Source organism: Sabethes cyaneus, chromosome 1, assembly GCF_943734655.1.
Source record: "Sabethes cyaneus chromosome 1, idSabCyanKW18_F2, whole genome shotgun sequence".
Lineage (NCBI taxonomy): Eukaryota > Metazoa > Arthropoda > Insecta > Diptera > Culicidae > Sabethes > Sabethes cyaneus.
The window spans coordinates 73,275,514-73,282,968 of NC_071353.1; the positions used below are offsets into that span (position 1 = coordinate 73,275,514).

At 36.1% G+C, this 7,455-nt stretch overlaps 1 non-coding gene across 1 annotated transcript; it reads right to left on the reverse strand.

The window, feature by feature from the left end:
* Positions 1 to 530: 530 nt before the first annotated feature.
* Positions 531 to 610, reverse strand: LOC128733223 (small nucleolar RNA U3). The gene has a single exon (XR_008411899.1). It is a non-coding gene; the product is annotated as a small nucleolar RNA U3 (small nucleolar RNA).
* Positions 611 to 7,455: the final 6,845 nt, after the last annotated feature.

Genomic DNA, 7,455 nt, shown 5'->3' on the forward strand with positions numbered 1-7,455 from the left:
TTCTCCTTAGCACAAACAAACTTTCTATTTATATAACATGGTTTAAAGGCCGTTTCTATTATAAATGGAAAAAATAATAAACTGCTCTATTCAACAAAATTGTAGATTACATTCAGCTCTACAAATGCCTCATACATGTTTTTTAAAGATTTTGCTTCTGTGGGGCACTGCAGTTGAATGTGCGTAAGTGAGCGCACCTGAGTACAGTAACCCTGTGTTGAAGAGAAAAAATAGTGAAGGAAGATAAAATATTTCAGTCCAATAGCATTTTTCCTGTATTTATTAAGTAAAAATTTACAAAAATAGTGAAAATAGATGATGCTTAGGTTTTTTATTGCGAATCTGTGATAATATTTTTTCTATCTAATTTGTGACTTTTCCATAATTTTCAAAAAATCTGTACGTGATGGAGAAAAACGGAAATCAGTTTTGGATTCAGCACTCCAAAAAACATATAATTTACCTTACAAAAATTTATTTTTGCAGGCCTGTGTTGTCATTTGCTTGATCGCACTGTTTATACGATGTTGCCCGTAAGGGGGTTCCTCTTTTGGAAAAAATCTTGTAGTGAAAACTAGCCTACAGAAATGATCCTGTGAAGCACAGTCTTAAAGGGGTTAACCAGGTTCATTTTTAATTTTGTCTAGTCAATCTAATTGTGTATGTTCTATGGGTTGCAATAATTGTTCCGGGTTGAACAAATGTTACTGATAAACGAAATTTAAGAATGCAATCCTTTATTGTTCTACTTTAGTGATAGAGAAAAAAACAATAATTTAGATCTGAAGTAGGTGAAATGTATGTAATACAAGCGGTTGGTGTTAAGTCAGACCACACCAAGCGACAAAACTCTGATTTCGAGAAAAACGGGATCAAAGTTTGCTGCTCTGTATGGTTTATAGTTAAAAATCGTTCGAAAGCATCTTATAACTCTGGTTATTTGCAACATTTATGTAGTCTGATTAGAGTAAAATGTAGCTTAGAAATTTCTTAGTCGTTTGCTGTCATTAACTCATTTTTTTTTAAATTTTGCCGTTTGGTCCGGTTTGATTTAACACCGACCAAGTATGACTGTTGGACAATAATTGTTAGGTTATTTATTTATTTATTTATTGACATTAAGGTGAAATTAGTCGTCATCGATTCTGTCAATTTCAAAAGCAGTCTTTCAGTTAGAAACAAAAACTCTGTTCATGAAAATATATTCGCTGTGTTCAGATTGGCAAGAAGAATGCAGTATTTACATTTTTATAAACAGAATCCCGCTTTTGGGCCCAAAAACTGCTTCCGAAATTAGGGTCTCCGAAGAAGAGTTAATGACTGCTAATTTCCCGTTAATAGAAATTAATATAAATTGTTTTCTAGATAATATTGTAGTGTGCACATGTGCCTGTAAGAAACATATTGTTTGTTGTATTATAATTAGACATGTTGACAGGTGACAAACTATTGTTTAATCGCATGCAAATGGCTCCCTGTGTACAGTCGGTAATTGGTGCAGCGAAATGCAAGTGAATCCTATTGTTGGAAATTCCGAAATACATGCATGTGACTATGCTCGCAGCTTCTTATGGTATTTCATTTACACACAAGTTGAAGAATTTAAACACATGCATTGAAGTTTTGTCTTGGTGTTGGCTCATTAGTGATCTGAGAAAAAGCACTTTTGGAACACTATACAGGGATACCTCGATATAAGACAATTTATAATTTCTAAAAGTTGTCTTATATCGAAACATGGTTTTTAAAAAAAAATTGCATTAGCGGTCGCCAGTTTTGCTCTGTGTTATGTGTTTACGGTTTTTGAACTATTTATTATTGTTTGAACTATTAGTTTTTTACTATTTTTGGGGTTATTTTGAAATAATGAACATCTTCAAGGCACCGATTTCAGAATGGAAAATCAGCTCTGATATCATTATCAGCTATGTCAAAGGGATTTGTTTCGATATAAGACAAAATTGTCTTATATCGAATTGTCTTATATAGGTTGTTTTATAACGAGGCTGTCTTATATCGAGGTATACCTGTAGACAGAAGTTCGAGTCTTAATCAATTAGGGTATGTTGCTGCGTCGTCGTAATTGCCTATTCCCGTCCTATCCAGCACAAATTATTAAAAATATCAACGTTTTTTGTGACACACAATGCAAAATTAGTTATTCCCCAATATATTAGTTCGTTGACTATCATACGCAATCAATTAAAGTGCGCTGAGATCTATTTAAATGCTTTTTTTATTAAACACTAGCTGACCCGACAAACTTCGTATTGCCACAAATTAACCTGTGTTGTACATAAATCATGAATCTCGGATGATCTTTGTCACTATCTCGAGTTTTGCAAGCCCCCCAGTGGGCGGCGCTTCCGACGGCGGGTCACCGGCAACACTCGCGACCGGCTCGTCCTGAATGATCTAGTGTTACTATAGATAGTTTTTGTGGTCTTGTTATTGATTAATGTTTTCTGGAAGAGTCTCGAATTTCTCGAGTTGGATTAGTCACCCCTACCACAGGGGTGAGAGGTCTCTAACTATCATAAAATAAATTCAAGACTCAAAAATCTCCTACATGCTAAATTTGGTTCCATTTGCTTGATTAGTACTCAAATTATAAGGAAATTTGTATTTCATTTGTATGGGAGCCCACCCTCTTAAAAGGGAAAGGGGTCGTAATACACCACAGAAAAAAAATTCTGCCATCTAAAACTCTCACATGCCAAATTTGGTTCCATTTGCTTGATTAGTTCTAAAGTTATGAGCAAATTTGTATTTCGTTTGAATGGGAGCCCCCCCTCCTAAAAAGGTAAGAAGTCCTAATTCATAATGGGAAAAATGGTTGCCTCCAAAAACACCCACATGCCAAATATGGTTCCATTTGCTTGATTAGTTCTCGAATTATGAGGAAATTTGTATTTCATTTGTGTAGAAGCCCCCCCTCTTGAAGTGTGGAAGGATCCTAATTCACCGTAGAAAATATTTTTGCCTCCAAAAACCTCCACATGCCGAATTTGGTTCTATTTGCTTGATTAGTTCTCGAGTTATGGGGAAATTTGTATTTCATTTGTATTGGAGCCCCCCTCCTAATGTGGGAAGAGGTCCTAATTCATCACAGAAAAAATTCTTGCCTCCAAAAACACCTACACGCCAAATTTGGTTCCATTTGCTGGATTAGTTCTCGAGTTATGAGAAAATTTGTATTTCGTTTGTATAGGACCCCCCCTCCTAAAGTGGGGAGGGGTCCCAATTCATCATTGAAAAAAAAATTGTCTCCAAAAACACACATATGCCAAATTTGGTTCAATTCGCTTGATTAGTTCTCGAGTTATGAGGAAATTTGTATTTCATTTGTACAGGAGCCCCTCCTCTTAAAGTGGGGAGGGGTCCTAATTCACCATAGAAAATTTTCTTGCTCTCGAAAACCTTCACATGCCAAATTTGGTTGCATTTGCTTGATTAGTTCTCGAGTTATGAGGAAATTTGTATGGAAGCCCCCCCTCTTAAAGGCGAGAGGAGTTATAATTCCTCTTATAAAGAGGGGAGGGGTCTCAATTCACCATAGAATAAATTCTTGTCACCAAAAAAAACACCCACATGCCAAATGTTGTTCTATTTGCTTGATTAGTTCTCGAGTTAGGAGGAAATTGGTATTTCATTTGTACAGGAGCCCCCCCTCTTAGAGTGGGGAGGGGTCCTAATTCACCGTAGAAAATTTTCCTGCCCTCGAAAACCTTCACATGCCAAATTTGGTTCCATTTGCTTGATTAGTTCTCGAGTTATGAGGAAATTTGTATGGAAACCCCCCCTCTTAAAGGGGAGAGGAGTTATAATTCCCCTTATAAAGAGGGGAGGGGTCTCAAATTACCCTAGAATAAATTCTTGTCACCGAAAACACCCACATGCCAAATTTGGTTCTATTTGCTTGATTAGTTCTCGAGTTATGCAGAAATTTGTGTTTCATTTGTATGGGAGCCCCCCCCCCCTCTTAGTGGGGGGAGGGGTCTCTAACCATCACTAAAACCTTTCCTGGCCCCAAAAACCTCTACATGCAAATTTTCACGCCGATTGGTTCAGTAGTTTTTGATTCTATAAGGAACACAGGACAGACAGACAGACAGACAGACAGACAGACAGACAGACAGAAATCCTTCTTTATAGGTATGAATTTCCTAGCAGCGAAATTTCCTACGTTTTTTCGTGCGACGAAAAAAAAATGTCGACTAATCGTTTCAATTTCCGTCATTCATAAAATGAAACAAACTCATGCGATGCAACACACTGTCGTTATAGAGGCGAATGCACGAAAGTGTAAAACCTCTCAAATAAAACAACAACAACAACAACAACACTGTGGTTATTCTGCAGCCGGGAAAACGGACCAGCAGAATTTTTTTTAGAATAACATTTGTCATGATGTCCTACACAAATACATGTGCACTAACTTGGTAAACATTCTTGTGATTTTTAGTTCGGACAATGAAAAATTTTGATGGACGGATTTTAAAACGACACGACGAATTTAAGAAATAAAGTCAGTTGCGTAATTTCAATAAAATGCTTTAATAATCGCTTTTTAGTGAGTTAAAAGAGCACGGATCGGGAAGGTAAGTGTGTTTGAATCAAATTAGTACAAGAATTTTTGGAGTCAATGTTAAATCCATCCAAGAAATGATGAAAATTGTGGTGGCTTTACTTAATACGACGGAAATTAGAAATAAACCCTAATGCGTCGTTCTAAATTGCATTATTTTGGATTTGAAGCTGCACATTTCGCATAACGCAATGATTAGATCGTAATCGCAATATTTACAACTCAACAATGTTTTTAAAAACTTTAAAATGTATTCATTCATGGCTTAAGTTTACCATTGGATAGTTCACCGGAAGAAGATCCGGAGCTTGTCTGAATGTGGGAAATAAAATATCAGCAGTTCGTGACGCCATCTGGCCACTGAATGGTTCACTGGAAGTGTTAATTTCAAAAGTGGACAGTGCGTAAAAATTCATGTAGAATCGGATATTTTGATAAAGTTCTAACCATCCGGATTTCCCGACGAATCACATGATGGCATGATATAACCCGGCCCGGCTTGCGTACTTTACTTACTTTATTCCATTTACTAAGCCTCAGGTACATCAGAAAGAATTTCGAAACTATGAAAAGACTTCACAGGATGGAAAGTTCAGCGGGTGCTCTGGAACCTCCGGAGAGCAATGTCATGATTTTCTTTGTTCCACATAGCATCTGTAAGATGAACAAATATATGCTTGTCATCTTTCTCGAAGACCCATGGATATATCTATTCAACATTTCGTAAAATTTGGGTTTAGCATCAATTAGTTCAATTTCCATATACCACATGAATTTTACTACGTGGATACGCCCCGAACAAAATTGGTTTGATACAGCTTTTATCCAGGTTTCAAACTTAACCAAACACTACGTTAATTTCGCAAAGCATTGAGGATGACTAAACCATCCAACTTCTGCGTGATAATCTGAAGACATTAAATTACGGTGTGTGCAGTGCTCAATATGCAGTAATTTTTATGTCTTTATGCCTAACTGCTCGCTGCAAATATACGGTACGTTTAAACAATTCTAAAATATCGAGATCAAATATGAAGAACCTTGTCACTATGTCGCCAGAAAACTACACACACCAACTCTATTACTATTATGTCGATGAGTGTCTGCAAGTTTCTAGTTCAAAATACATATGTATCTTATCAATTTCATGGAACACAGTTTTACCTTTGAATACATCACATATTCTCGCTTTTTTGGAACTGCTGATAACAAACACTTTTATTTAAACTGCAATTGGCAAAACAAGAGTGTAAAACGTATTAAGATCCATCTAACTGGGTATTCGACTGGAATTCTACGCGAGAACCGAAAATCTGAAAATTACAGTTCATTCGGCCGACCGTTAAAAGGTGTAACAGAACAAAATAGCATATGTATTATCATAGATTCATTTGGAAAATAAACTATTCTCATAATAATAATTAGGCGCTTATTTAGTGGACAGAAAATTGCATACTGGGTCACTTTTATGACGTCTTTTATAATTGTATGGTTAATTGTAATATTTGCTTCGTGTTCTAGCTTTAGATATCAAATGGTTGCTGCATTGTTTCTACGAACGATGTGATGTATGTAAGATTATTTGCTTTGAAGTCAAAGCAAGTGAATACAATGCTTTTCTCCTATTTCGCTTTAACGCGTGACACTTGAGTACACGATGTTATTGGAAAACAGTTGTACATACATAGTTTCTATTTTTTATTCTTTTCTTCAACTGAAGGCAACATACGTTGCCAAAATTGATAAGAAAATGTGATAAAGAGAATATTCAGCTTCAGCTAAACGGCAACAAACGGCTAGCCAACTATACCAAAAAATAAGTTTGGGCAGATAACTACTACATGTGAGCCCCTTACCTGCTTCACAGTTATCGCACTTCAAGATTATCGGGTATTTTTTCCGTTAGGTATCCAATGTTTGATAGTTAGTTATACGATAGATATTTGGCACAATCATTGTCTATTGTTTTCTGCTTTATGGAAACGGTGCAGCCCCGGTGTTTTCATTATGTGTTTGCATTGTGCAGATCTATTATGTGTAGTATATCCATCACGATTTCATATCACTCAGTTATTCACTTGATACTGTCCACATTCAAGGACATTTCATGTACTTCAATTTGACCGGGACAAGATTTACACATAAAATAAACTATCGTTTGATTTGTAATAAAACTAAATTGCACTAGAAATAACACAGTCAGTTTAAGTCACTTAAAAATGCAGAAATGAAATATTGCGGGTTCCATCGTTTCCCCGTTGCATCGACCATCCTGGTAATGCCGATACAGAGCACAAACTAAATATTGTAACCAGTGGTACGAAATTGCGAAAAATAGAGCATGTACTGCAGTAATAAAAAAGGATAGAAAACTTCCACACAGTCAAGACGAAAAAATCGTTTTTACTTTTTCACATTTTGCGAATGGTGTGGTTGCCTTTTTAATGTACATAGTTTTTTCGCGTTTACCGTCTACTCTCGGCAAATATCACATATATAAACAGCTCTGATGATTCTCTTTGCCAAAATTTGGTGAGAGCGGCGAGCTAATTACTTTAATTTTTTTCCTTTGCGTTATCAATTTCGCGCGTTCGTTTAGACTAGCAATTCCTAGCTATTCAATGTGTGAGCACACTATGAAAATGAATCACTTCTTAACACTTATCTTAGTTTGCCCGTTTCGGGCAAAGTTTTAATCTCAATTTTAATTACACCTGTTTTATACTGATAACTGCATTGATTGCAAGCTGCGACCATTGATGAGGATTCTTCGTTTTTTTTGTTAAAATATGATCACACAACTAAAAACTTAACAAACTAAGACCGCGGGTGTAATTGCGTGTATGCTCAGTTTGGCGGTTAGAAAT